Source organism: Amborella trichopoda, chromosome 1 (assembly GCF_054954075.1).
Source record: "Amborella trichopoda isolate Santa Cruz 75 chromosome 1, AtrichopodaSantaCruz75HAP2 v2.0, whole genome shotgun sequence".
Lineage (NCBI taxonomy): Eukaryota > Viridiplantae > Streptophyta > Magnoliopsida > Amborellales > Amborellaceae > Amborella > Amborella trichopoda.
Genome location: NC_142336.1, coordinates 12493324 through 12508085, shown reverse-complemented (window position 1 = coordinate 12508085; position 14762 = coordinate 12493324).

Here is a 14762-nt window from a genome sequence, read left to right as displayed (position 1 = left end):
CCTTCCAAACTAAATTCTGTGAGCATAATACTTATTCTGACCAAATCGACTACCATTTGTATTTTATGGCCATATACCAGATCCCATGGATCGTCAAATGGGAATATGCTATTAATGAAAATACTTCAAATAATTTTGAATACATTCCTCGCCTGGGGAAAAATATAAAAGTTAAATCGTGAGATATATTTAGCACTAACCCACAATCTCTTCCACTCAAGATGATTCCTCCTTCTTCAGAGTTATGTCATAATACTCCTGATAATAATATTGTTACACTTAATACATTTTCTTCTTATATTCAAAAGATGAAACAAGCTCATCCCCATGCTACACTCGATGATATAGAAAAACAACTCTTTGCAATCTTTGCCGATCCTTCAACAAACATCAGAAGAAATTGTTCAATCTGAAAATCCTCCCCTCGAAGATTTTAGCCAAAAACCTGAAGGCTGACCCAAAGACCCGACTCATCGAAAGACAAGACCTCAGCCACAGCCGATATGACTTAAAGCTGATATGACCTCATCTTTATCTTTACTTTTGTTTGATATGACCCAAAATAATATTTCTTTTTAGTTGACAAGACCTTAACTACAGTAAATATTCCCTTGTCATCACCTCAGCGATCGCCACGTATGAAGAAAAGACCCCAACTACAGTGTAAAAGATTCCGTTTGTGATTTGACTAAATATTGGTCACATCAAATCCTTCGTCTACGAATAAGAAACGACCACGTCACCGACACCCCTGCACCACAAAAGCAGCCCTTATCCATAAAGCATCTTCACATCCACATCACCGACGCTTCATCACCACCAAAGCTCCATCGTCAAGCAGCCTCTCCTTCGCCTGGCACCATCGGTCAGCTCACCCACTACTACACTTATCACCGCCAGCCAGATTCCCTGAAGATAAGCATAAACCACAAAAGCATGCCATTCGTCCACCTGTCACACATCCGCACATCTCTGCATCTATAAATACCACTTCCCTCAACGAAGAAAGCAGGTCGAATTTCAAGGAAGCCATACGAGAAGACCTTCTTCATCCCGAGTCACCTCTCTCTCTCATCCCTCTTTCTCCTTTCTTTGCTACTGTAAATTTTCATACAGTAGGTTTGCTTTCATAACAGTCCTGTATAAGCGACATGCAGTTGGTAACCTCTATTACTCAGTAATTTTAGATGTGTGATTGTAATATCCCTTCTCTTCCCTCTTACTGTCCTTCTAAATGGAGTATCTTCTCCAGTTATTGTATTTGTAAACAGTGAGTTGCTATAAGTTTTTATATGATCACTCTGTTTTTTATTCATGCAAATTAAATTAGTATTCAGTATTAAAATTAGGAATTCAACTCATACTTTTTGGATTGTATTAGATATTTCTTTAATATCTGCTGTCTTTATAATATTTTTATTCTTTTATTATATCGAAATTTTACAACAATTAATTAAATATAATTCTACTATGTTCATGTTCCTAAGATAGAGTTTTAGACTCTGTTCATGTTCCTAAGATAGAATTTTAGGTGATTATTAGGTTCGTAATCCAAACTGGTTGATCTTAGCGCGTTCATGGTATCAAAACCATACCAGTCCACACTTGTTCACTGTTCATAGTTGGTAGAGGATCATTAGTTTGTAAACAACTTCATCCTAAGAAATCTAAGAAAATTGTCCATTTAAGAAAGTTGGTCCGAGAGTTGAGGTTAGAGACGCTTAGACACCCAGTCTAAAGACCGTTAAGGCCAGAAGAGCCGCTGAGGTTGAAACAGACATAAGAGGTAGTTAAAGAGGACTGTCCAGATAACACTCATCCGCAACCTACAAATGGAAAATTTTATTAGAAATCTCACGGATAAAGCAGTTAGTCAAATTAGTAATACTCTACGAATTAAGAACAACGAAGAAGCAGTAATAAATGATATTGAAAACCAAATACAAAATTGGAATATATCAAAAGTACCTATCTCTAATATTTGTGAAACATGATCCTTCGATTTAAAAATAGGTTATGCTATAAAAATTGTAGAATAGACTTTGTCTGTCACCACTAATCAGGAAGACTTTCAACTCCTATCAAATAAAATATTACAAGAACATAAAAATAAAAATTAGAAATATCTACATATTTTTTTTAATACAAATAGCAATTAAACCATTAACACGATTAGGAATTAATAATTCTGTCTTTGTATGCCTAAGAGATACAAGGCATAATAGGTTTTATGATTCACTACTTGGAATGGTGGAATCCAATCTTTGTAGTGGACCAATATATTTTAATTGTTTTTCTAATTATTCTGTATCGTTAACAGATCCTAATATTTTAAATGTTTTATCCTTAAACCTGAAAACACAAGGGTTTGATATGAGAATAGGATCTCAAAATATTGCCATAATAGTAGCAAAATTATATTCATCAGGGGGTTTTATTAATGAAATAGGTTTTACTTTTTGTTCTGTAAGATTAATGAATTGAGCGATTACTTCTCTTTTATCAGCAGGATTAGATATTTTCTCTATTAAATCTAAAATAAAATTATCTTCTTTTGTCAGGGTATGAAGATTATGACTGGGAATATTCTTAGAACAGGATTCACATTGGTCATTATCAGATTCATCAGTAGTATCTGACCATATGAGATGTTCATCTTGAAGATTTCCTATTAAAGACATGTTACTACTGGATTGAGAGTCTGTATCAGAACTAATAGAAGAATCATATATTTGTATAATGTTAAATAAATTATTTCTTATTGATTCATCTAGTATAAGAGTTTTGATTTTCTTTTTCACTTTACATTGGCTTTTATAATGGCCAACCTTTCCGCATTTATAGCAGACGGGAAGTTTTCTTTTGCACTTTTTCTTAAAAGTAGAATATTTGGGAGCAAATCGTTTGGTAAATTTATCTTTTTTCTCTTTATGTTATATTTTTTAGAATGATATTTTTCTTTTATTCCTGATCTGTGTTTCTTTTTATGAACTTGATTATTTTTCTCTATATGATAACCAAATTATTCACAAAAATCACCTAATTCTTTCTTACCGGTCATTTGTTGTTTATCTAACTGTTTTTTTAGTTTCATATCAGTACATAAGGCTAAACCTTCTGCACATATTTCTGCAGATAATTCTCCTAAGTATATTTAGAGTATGATATTACACCATTATTTTTAGTCTTTCTTTGACTTTTTCAGCAAATAAAGAAGGTAGACCAGCAATAAATTTTTCTTTTCAATGTTCTAGCTGACTGTCTTCCCTTAGTAGTAGTCGTGAAAAAAATACATCTTTGTACCAATTATAATGAGATAAAGTAGGACATCTTAAGTTGGACAAAAGATCCTCAGATCTTGCAGCTAAGAAGGCTGTATTTCTTATAAAATGAAGTGTAATCGTATATATTAATGTATTTATTGCATCACTTTCTGTAAGAAGGATGTCTTGATTCTGTTCATTTTTCACGGTCCATTGTCTTGTATTATTTAGTATTGTTTGTTTAACATGTTCTGGGAGATGGAAATCCCACCATCCTCGAAGTCATCCTGTAAAACCACAGATTATGGCTTTTGCTATTTCTTGGTCATGTGTTCCTATCATTTTGTATGCAGATGCATACATGGTCATATGTTTCATGGTGTCTAAGATTTGATGTTCAGATATTCCATCAATGTTGCAGTTTACTAACGTCCTTCCTGAATAGGACGAAGTATTATATATGAAAGCTTCTTCAAATTGTATATCAACTGGAGTAGGTCTACTGTCATATGGTAGGGCAATTGCTGGTTTCCAAGATTTGGAATATGAAATTCTTTGGATTTCATCTATTTGTGGACTAGATGTCATAGATTGATTAAATGCTTGTTCCCTATTTTCAATTGTATCATCCATAGTTGTGTCAAATTCTTCCTGAAGCATTAAGGTTTCATGCTCAGGAACTTTTTCCTTATTCTTATTTGTAATTTCAAGTTTGGATAATTTTGATATTAACTGATCCATTAATGTTTTATTATCATCTCCGATAAGAAATTTTTCTTTATTTAATTCAGGAGGAGGTTTAAACAATAACAGTTTTGGTGAAATAATGGATGGAACTGGAGATAAGTGATTGTCAATTCTTCCAGTTTGTTTACCTATTGTTTGTAAATAAAGATTGGTATAATTATTTTGTTCAATTATATGGGGACATAATTCAAATCTAGTAATATCAGCATTATTTATTTTATATGGGGTAGCTACTGTTTCATAAACAGTTATTGGAGTGGATGTGCTAGATTCATCTTTATCAAACAGATGTCCTTTACTTACTCTTTTTATAATTATACTTTGTTCTGGTGGATGTATACTAGTTATTTCTTTACCACAAGTCGTATTAAATTTAGTAAATTGGGATTCTAATGTATTAATTTCAAATTTTGGTATGGTTATATTTTTATCTTTACATATATCTCTTAGCCAATCGAAGAAACATATAGTTTTTCTCTCCTTTTTTAGGACTTTATTAAATTTCTTATGGAATAGTTCCACTAATCTTGGCTCAAAAGTATTGAGATACTAGTATCTAATATCTTTATTTTTTTCAGATAAATAATCATCAGCAATATAACTTTTATCGATTTTTTCTTCTTTTTGAAAGGTTAATATGTGAAATTCTGATTCATCTGATTCATCAGGTTCTTCTTAAGCTGGTTTATATTGAGGAATAATAACATTTTCGGATGTTCTGAATAGTCCTTGAATTTGTGGTTCAGATGTTTGACTATTTCGAGATACAAATCTTTGCTCGAGTATTACTGGTCTTTGAGGAGGTCTGTTATAAATAGTGACTGAACTTTGTTTTGGTTCTATTTTACTTGGTTCTATCTTTATATGAGATATCTTTTGAGGAGAGATATTTATTTGATCTTGATTCAAATGATTTCGATCATTTGTAAATTGTATTTCTATATTGCCATCATTATGTTCAATTATCCTATCTGGAATACTTTGAACCGGACATTGTGAAGGTTGATGATCATTGTGTATTGACCATGATTCTGGTAGAACTATTTCTGACCATGATATAGTTCTGGGGAAAATAGTATTAGATTTTTCTATATTTGTTTGAAATAATATAGTTTGTCCTCTAGTATCTACTTGAAGTACATTAGGACATAAGTAGTCATAACTTTATAATAAATTCGATATATTATGGCAATATTTTGAGATCCTAGTCTCATATCAAACCCTTGTGTTTTCAGGTTTAAGGATAAAACATTTAAAATATTAGGATCTATTAATGATAAAAAATAATTAGAAAAACAATTAAAATATATTGGTCAACTACAAAGATTGGATTCTACCATTCCAAGTAATGAATTAGAAAACCTATTATGCCTTGTATCTGTTAGGCATACAAGGACAAAATTATTAAGTCCTAAGCGTGTTAATGGTTTAATTGCTATTTCTATTAAACCAATATGTAGATATTTATAATTTTTATTTTTATGTACTTGTAATATTTTATTTGATAGGAGTTGAAAGTCTTCCTGATTAGTGGTGACAGACAAAGTTTGTTCTACAGTTTTTATAGCATAACCTATTTTTAAATCGAAGGATCCTGTTTTATAAATATTAGAGATAGGTACTTTTGGTATATTCCAATTTTGTATTTGGTTTTCAATATAATTTATTACTACTTCTTCTTTGTTCTTAATTCGTAGAGTATTACTAGTTTGCTAACTGCTTTATCCGTGAGATTTCTAATAAAATTTTCCATTTGTAGGTTGCAGATGAGTGTTATCTGGACAGTCCTCTTTGACTACCTCTTATGTCTGTTTCGACCTCAACGACTCTTCTAGCTTTAACGGTCTTTAAACTGGGAGTCTGAGCGTCTATAACCTCAACTCTCGGACCAACTTTCTTAAATGGACAATTTTCTTAGATTTCTTAAGATGAAGTTGTTTACAAATTAATGATCCTCTACCAACTATGAACAGTGAACAAGTGTGAATTGGTATGGCTCTGATACCATAAACGTGCCATGAATAACCAGTTTGGATTACGAACCTAATAATCACCTAAAATTCTATCTTAGGAACATGAACAGAGTCTAAAATTCTATCTTAGAGTAGAATTATATTTAATTCATTGTTGTAAAATTTCGAGATTAAAAATATTATAAAGACAGCAGAGATTAAAGAAATATCTAATACAATCCAAGAAGTATGAGTTGAATTCCTAATTTTAATACTGATTACTAATTTAAATTGCATTTATGATAAATCCAATGATCATATAAAAACTCATAAAATATAGCAACTCACTATTTACAAATACAATAACTGGAGAAGATACTCCATTCAGAAGGACAATGAAGCTCTTCATAAGGAACCCACTATCATTTATAATGAGATAAAGTAGGACATCGTAAATTGGACAATAGATCCTCAGATCTTGCAGCTAAGACGGTTGTATTTCCTATAAAATGAAGTGTAATCGTATATATTAATGTATTTACTGCATCACTTTCTGTAAGAAGGATGTCTTGATTCTGTTCATTTTTCACAGTCCATTGTCTTGTGCTATTTAGTATTGTTTGTTTAACATGTTCTGGGAGATGGAAATCCCACCATCCTGTAAAACCACATATTATGGCTTTTGCTATTTCTTGGTCATGTGTTCCTACCATTTTACATGCAGATGCATACATGGTCATATGTCTCATGGTGTCTAAGATTTGATGTTCAGATATTCCATCAATATTCTAATTTACTAACGTTCTTCCTGAATAGGAAGACGTATTAGATATGAAAGCTTCTTCAAATTGTATATCAACTGAAGTTTGTCTCCTGTGATATGGTAGGGCAGTTGCTGGTTTCCAAGATTTGGAATATGCAATTCTTTGTATTTCATCTATTTGTGGAGTAGATGTCATAGATTGAGTAAATGTTTGTTCCCTATTTTCAATTGTATCATCCATAGTTGTATCAAATTCTTCCTGAAGCATTAAGGTTTCATGTTCAGGGACTTTTTCCTTACTTTTATTTGTAATTTCAAGTTTGGATAATTTTGATATTAACTGATCCATTAATGTTTTATTATCATCTCCAATAAGAAATTTTTCTTTATTTAATTCAAGAGGCGGTTTAAACAATAACTGTTTTGGTGAAATAATGGATGGAACTGGAGATAAGAGATTTTCAATTCTTCCAGTTTGTTTACCTATTGTTTGTAAATAAAGTTTGGTATAATTATTTTGTTCAATTATATGGGGAAGTAATTCAAATCTAGTAATAACAGCATTATTTATTTTATATGGGGTAGCTACTGTTTCATAAACAGTTATTGAAGTAGATGTGCTGGATTCATCTTTATCAGACGGAAGTCCTTTACTTACTCCTTTTATAATTATACTTTGTTCTGGTGGATGTATACTAGTAATTTCTTTACCACTAATCGTATTAAATTTAGTAAATTGGGATTCTAATGTATTAATTTCAAATTTTGGTATGGTTATATTTTTGTTATTTACATATATCTCTTAGCCAATCGAAGAAACATATAGTTTTTCTCTCTTTTTTTAGGAATTTATTAAATTTTTATGGAATAGTTCCACTAATCTTGGCTCAAAAGTATTAAGATACCAGTGTCTAATATCTTTATTTTTTTCAGATAAATAATCATTAGTAATATAACTTTTATCGATTTTTTCTTCTTTTTGAAGGGTTAATATGTGAAATTCTGATTCATCAGGTTCTTCTTGAGCTGGTTTATATTGAGGAATAATAACATTTTCGGATGTTCCGAATAGTCCTTGAATTTGTGGTTCAAATGTTTGACTATTTCGAGATACAGGTCTTTGCTCGGGTATTACTGGTCTTTGAGGAGGTCTGTTATAAAATAGTGATTGAACTTCGTGTTGGTTCTATTTTACTTGGTTCTATCTTTTGAGGAGAGATCTTTTGAGGAGAGATATTTATTTGTTCTTGATTCAAATGATTTCGATCATTCTTTTTTATTTCGAATTGGATATCTAATCTATTGTAAAACTTTATTAAGAGGTTTATAATTAATAACTAAACGAGGAACTCCTCGTTCTTTTTTAGCATTCATATTTACATAAAAGGCTGAGCAACTCCAAGAAGATTGACAAGGCCTTATAAGTTTTTTCTGTACTAAATCCTCTATTTCTGTTTTACATGTTTGTAATAATTCAGTGTTCATTTGAATTGGTCGAGCTTTTGTAGGGATTTTCTTTTCATCAAAATCAGGCTCATATGGTAATCCAATAATGAACATCTTCACGGTGCTTCTAACTCTTTACCTGATTTTCTTACCCGTGAATTTTTGCAGGGGGGGCCGTACATTACCACCTCTTCTACCTGAAGAGCCACTCCCTTACGGGTTGCAACTGTTTCATAAGAATAAGAATATGCATACTAATAATTCTCAAAAATCTAAAGGGAAAACCTCTATGGACTTAGTTCCTTTACATCCATCTGAGCTCCCAATGCTCAGTCAACCTATTAAACCATTACAACCCATGTCTCCGTTAAGATCTATAACTTTTATCAATTTTTTCTTCTTTTTGAAGGGTTAATATGTGAAATTCTGATTCATTAGGTTCTTCTTAAGCTGGTTTATATTGAGGAATAATAAAATTTTCGGATGTTCGAAATAATCCTTGAATTTGTGGTTCAGATGTTAGACTATTTTGGGATACAGGTCTTTGCTCGGGTGTTACTAGTCTTTGGGGAGGTCTGTTATATATGGTGACTGAACTTCAAGCTGGTTCTATTTTAATTGGTTCTACCTTTTGAGGAGAGAAATTTATTTGATCTTGATTCAAATGATTTCGATCATTAGTAAATTGGATTTCTATATTGCCATCATTATGCTCAATTATCCTATCTGGAATACTTTGAACAGGACATTGTGAATGTTGATGATCATTGTGTATTGACCATGAATGTGGTAGTACTATTTCTGACCATGATATAGTTCTGGGGACAATAGTATTAGATTTTTCTATATTTTTTTGAAATAATATAGTTTGTCCTCTAGTATCTACCTGAAGTACATTAGGACATAAAGTAGTCATAACTTTGTAATAAAGTCGATATATTATGGCAATATTTTGAGATCCTAGTCTCATATCAAACCCTTGTGTTTTCAGGTTTAAGGATAAAACATTTAAAATATTATGATCTGTTAATGATACAGAATAATTAGGAAAACAATTAAAATATATTGGTCCACTACAAAGGCTGGATTCTACCATTCCAAGTAATGAATCAGAAAACCTATTATGCCTTGTATCTCTTAGGCATACAAGGACAGAATTGTTAAGTCCTAAGCGTGTTAATGGTTTAATTGCTATTTCTATTAAACTAATATGAAGATATTTATAATTTTTATTTTTATGTACTTGTAATATTTTATTTGATAGGAGTTGAAAGTCTTCCTGATTAGTGGTGACAGACAAAGTCTGTTCTACAGTTTTTATAGCATAACCTATTTTTAAATCGAAGGATAATGTTTTATAAATATTAGAGATAGGTACTTTTGGTATATTCCAATTTTGTATTTGGTTTTCAATATCATTTATTACTTTCTTCTTTATTCTAAAATTCTATCTTAAGAACATGAACAGAGTCTAAAATTCTATCTTAGGAACATGAACAGAGTAGAATTATATTTAATTAATTGTTGTAAAATTTCGATATAATAAAAGAATAAAAATATTATAAAGACAGTAGAGATTAAAGAAATTACAGAGAAGTATTTATTAAGAGGTTTTATGTACTAGTCAATAAAGACAACAGAGATTTCAGGGTGGACGGTTGGCATGTTTTTGTGGTTTATGCTTATCTTCAAGGGATCTGGCTGGCGGCGATAAGTGTAGTAGTGGGTGAGTTGACTGATGGTGACAGGCGAAGGAGAGGCTGCTTGACGATGGAGCTTTGGTGGTGATGAAGTGTCGGTGATGTGGATGTGAAGATGTTTAACAATCCTAAACTTTCAAAAAAAAAAAAAAAAAAGGGAAAATAAACTTTTAATAAGTGATGGTCCATATGAGCATGATGGTCCTTAGGGACCATCACTATTTTCAAAAGCTTTTGACTTAAGCTTTTCTTATCGTTTAACGTGGCTTGTAGTTTCTCGTACGTGTTGGCCCTTGACAATCCACTATGACGTGTAAGTAAATTAAATGTGCCACCTTCCTATGGTATAAACATGAGATGCGTCTTTTTAACTGAAACTTTTATCACTGAGCTCTTGTGCATACTGATTCCATAAGATCTACTGTAAACGGGCGGCTTTTTAGTGCCCCAACCAACATACACAAAAAGCATCAATTTCGTGAGTGATTATAAGTAAGTGACATCGTCTTCCTGAATAGTATGTTTTTAATAAATAGTGATATTTCTGTCTAGAATCTTTATTTTATAAGTTTTGTGTGTAAGTGACATCGTCTTCTTGAAAAATAGTCTGTTTTTAATAAATAGTGATATTTCCGTCTAGGATCTTTATTTTATAAGTTTTGTGTGTAAGTGACATCGTCTTCTTGAAAAATAGTTCGTTTTTAATAAATAGTGATATTTCCGTCTAGGATCTTTATTTTATAAGTTTTGTGTGTAAGTGACATCGTCTTCCTAAAAAATAGTCTGTTTTTAATAGATAGTGATATTTCCGTCTAGGATCTTTATTTTATAAGTTTTGTGTGTAAGTGACATCGTCTTCCTGAAAAATAGTCTATTTTTAATAAATAGTGATATTTCCGTCTAGGATCTTTATTTTATAAGTTTTGTGTGTAAGTGACATCGTCTTTCTGAAAAATAGTCTATTTTTAATAAATAGTGATATTTCCGTCTAGGATCTTTATTTTATAAGTTTTGTGTGTAAGTGACATCGTCTTCTTGAAAAATAGTATGTTTTTAATAAATAGTGATATTTCCTTCCAAGATCTTTATTTTATCAGTTTTATGTGTAAGTGACCTCATTGTCTCGAAAAATAATCCATTCTTTTTAAAAATAAAATGAAATAATTATTTCTGCTTATTATCATGAATTTTAGGTGCGATAAATTTTATGCGCAAACGACGTCATTATCTTGAAAAATAATCTTTTTAATAAAAATTGTGATATTTTATCTATGTTAGAAATTTTAAATGCTGTAAATTCTTAGAAAAATAAATTTATTTATTTTTCTTGGCTATTGTTAGAAAATTTTAGATACTATCAAATTATTAAAAATAAATGTGATATTTCTGCTTTTAGTAAAATTGTGATATTTCTTTCTACTGTTTTGAATATTTAGACATTGTAAAATTCATGTGCAAATGACTGCCTTATTATTGACAGTTTTGTAATTGATTATAGTATTGTTGTGAAATGTTTATTTGTGGATTGATATCCCATAAATTGTGATAATTCCGTATTCTTGAATTTCTATAAGAGTTTGTCTATACATATTAAATTGGCAATTATGCTAGAATGCCTTTACAAACTGCTACCTTTCTAAATTTGAGCCCAAAATATTTGATTGGTTATTTTTGAAATGTTATAGAGAGTGACTGTTATTAATGGTTTAAGTGAAATTCATATTAATGATTTCAGTGATATGTTGAGTACATGATATTGCTGCTTTCGAATGTTTAAAGAGATTTAGAAATAATTTAAGTATGCAAGTGGACTCATCCGGTTCGCCGGTGAGGTATAAGTGGACCTATCTGGGACGCCGGTAGGGATTAAGTGGACTCATCCGGTACGCCGGTGAGGTATAAGTGGACCTGCAGGGATTAAGTGGACCTATCTGGGACGCCGATAGGGATTAAGTGGACCCATCAGGACGTTGATGGGGTATATAGGTGACCTACTTGGGACGCCAGTAGGGTATTTTGTGAAATCCTTTGAATTATGCACTGCCGTTAAAAGTGTTATAAGCATTTCAATTACTCGGATTATACTTAATTATGCATTTATTGAAAATGAAACTGTTGATGCATTTCTGTTAATAGATCTCATTTTGGAAACTATTGATATCGTTCAATCTTGATTATTTTTAGGATTATGAAGATCACTTACTGAGTAGCCAAACTCATCAAACTATGGTAAACATTTTTTCAGGATAACTGCAGATTCATTTTGAGTGCTAGTTAAGATCAACCTTGGAAGATACTGTTGTTGTGCTAGCTTTCTTTATTTACTTTGTAAGACCTCGCCATTGTAAATTTGTCCTATCAATAGATGTATATATGTTTTATCTGTCACATCTCAGGAATAACAGTATTGTAAATTCTTGGGGTGTGGCAAGATGCTTTATGGATAAGGGCTGCTTTTGGGGCGTTGGGGTGTCGGTTACATGGTCATTTCTTATTCGTAGATGAAGGATCAGATGTGACCAATATTTAGTCAAATCATAAACAGAATCTTTTACACTGTAGTTGGGGTCTTTTCTTCATACGTGGCGATCGCTGAGGTGATGACAAGGGAATATTTACTGTAGTTGGGGTCTTGTCAACTAAAAAGAACTATTCTTTTGGGTCATATCAAACAAAAGTAAGGATAAAGATGAGGTCATATCAGCTTTAGGTCATATCGGCTGTGGCTGAGGTCTTGTCTTCCGATGAGTCGGGTCTTTGGGTCAGCCATCGGGTTTTTGGCTAAAATCTTCGAGGAGAGGATTTCCAGACTGAACAGTTTCTTCTGATGTTGTAGGCATTGTTGAAGGATCGGCAAAGATTGCAAAGAGTTGTTTTTCTATATCATCGAGTGTAGCATGGGGATGAGCTTGTTTCATCTTTTGAATATAAGAAGAAAATGTATTAAGTGTAACAATATTATTATTAAGAGTATTATGACATAACTCTGAGGAAGGAGGAATCATCTTGAGTGGAAGAGATTGTGGGTTAGTACTAAATATATCCCACCATTTAACTTTTATATTTTTCCCCAGGCGAGGAATGTATTCTAAATTATTTGAAGTATTTTCATTAATAGCATATTCCCATTTGACGATCCATGGGATCTGGTATATGGCCATAAAATACAAATGATAGTCGATTTGGTCAGAACAAGTATTATGCTCACAGAATTTAGTTTAGAAGGCTTGAAAGGAATCAGGTAGTATTTGGGTAGAAGATCCCGAGATAAAGAACCAATGGCGGAACCAACTAGGGAATCTCTCAAAGATAGGCATTTTGAATTGAATATACCATGAGTGAGAATTATTTGGATTTTGGTAAAAGAAGACTTTATGCCAAGCTTCAAGATATTCTGAATATCGATAATACTTGTATTGATATTCTGTATTTAATAATTTTTTTCCTTGTGTGAGGTTATTACCCCAATCTTCATATGTCAAAAACTTTTTGATTTGTAACTTGGAGTATGCATATAAATTGGTATTGCCTTGGAAGAAGTGGACAATTGAAACTGAACCTGTTTCCATTAAAACAGACTCATAGCATTCTCTAGTTTTGATGCCATTAAGTGGACTTAAATGGTTTTGAAGATACAGGGGAGCTAATTTATTTGGGTTGATATGAATATGTTTTTCATCAATGATAATATCAACAATAAAAGCACTGTCAATATTTACTGACTTGGTAGATGAGGAGGATGATTTATGTGGGATTTGGGCTGGAGAAAAAACATGACTGGATGAAGTTTGCTTTTGCCCTTTTTCTTAAAAGTAGAATATTTGGGAGCAAAACGTTTGGTAAATTTATCTTTTTTCTCTCTATGTTTATATTTTTTAGAATGATATTTTTCTTTTCTTTTTGATCTGTGCTTCTTTTTATGAATTTGATTATTTTTCTCTATATGATAACCAAATTGTTCACAAAAATCACCTAATTCTTTTTTACCAGTCATTTGTTGTTTATCTAACTGTTTTTTGAGTTTCATATCCGTACAAAAGGCTAAACCTTTTGCACATATTTCTGAAGATAATTCCCCTAAAGTATATTTAGAATATGATATGACACCATTATTTTTATTTTTTAATCTTTTTTTGAATTTTTCAGCAAATAAATAAGGTAGGCCGGCTATAAATTTTTCTTTCCAAAGTTCTAGCTGACTGTCTTCCGTTAGTAATAGTCGGGAAAAAAATACATCTTTATACCATTTATAATGAGATAAGGTAGGACATCGTAAATTGGACAATAGATCCTCAGATCTTGCAGCTAAGACGGTTGTATTTCCTATAAAATGAAGTGTAATCGTATATATTAATGTATTTACTGCATCACTTTCTGTAAGAAGGATGTTTTGATTCTATTCATTTTTCACAGTCCATTGTCTTGTGCTATTTAGTATTTTTTGTTTAACATGTTATGGGAGATGGAAATCCCACCATCCTCGAAGCCATCCTGTAAAACTACAGATTATGGCTTTTGCTATTTTTTGGTCATGTGTTCCTACCATTTTGCACGTAGATGCATATTTGGTCATATGTCTCATCTAAGATTTGATATTCAGATATTCCATCAATATTCCAATTTACTAACGTTCTTCCTGAATAGGAAGAAATATTAGATATGAAAGCTTCTTCAAATTGTATATCAACTGGAGTTGGTCTCTTGTGATATCGTAGGGCAGTTGCTGGTTTCCAAGATTTGGAATATGCAATTCTTTGTATTTCATCTATTTGTGGAGTAGATGTCATAGATTGAGTAAATGCTTGTTCCCTATTTTCAATTGTATCATCCATAGTTGTATCAAATTCTTTCTGAAGCATTAACTTTTATCCAAAGTCCCTTCACTGTTCAT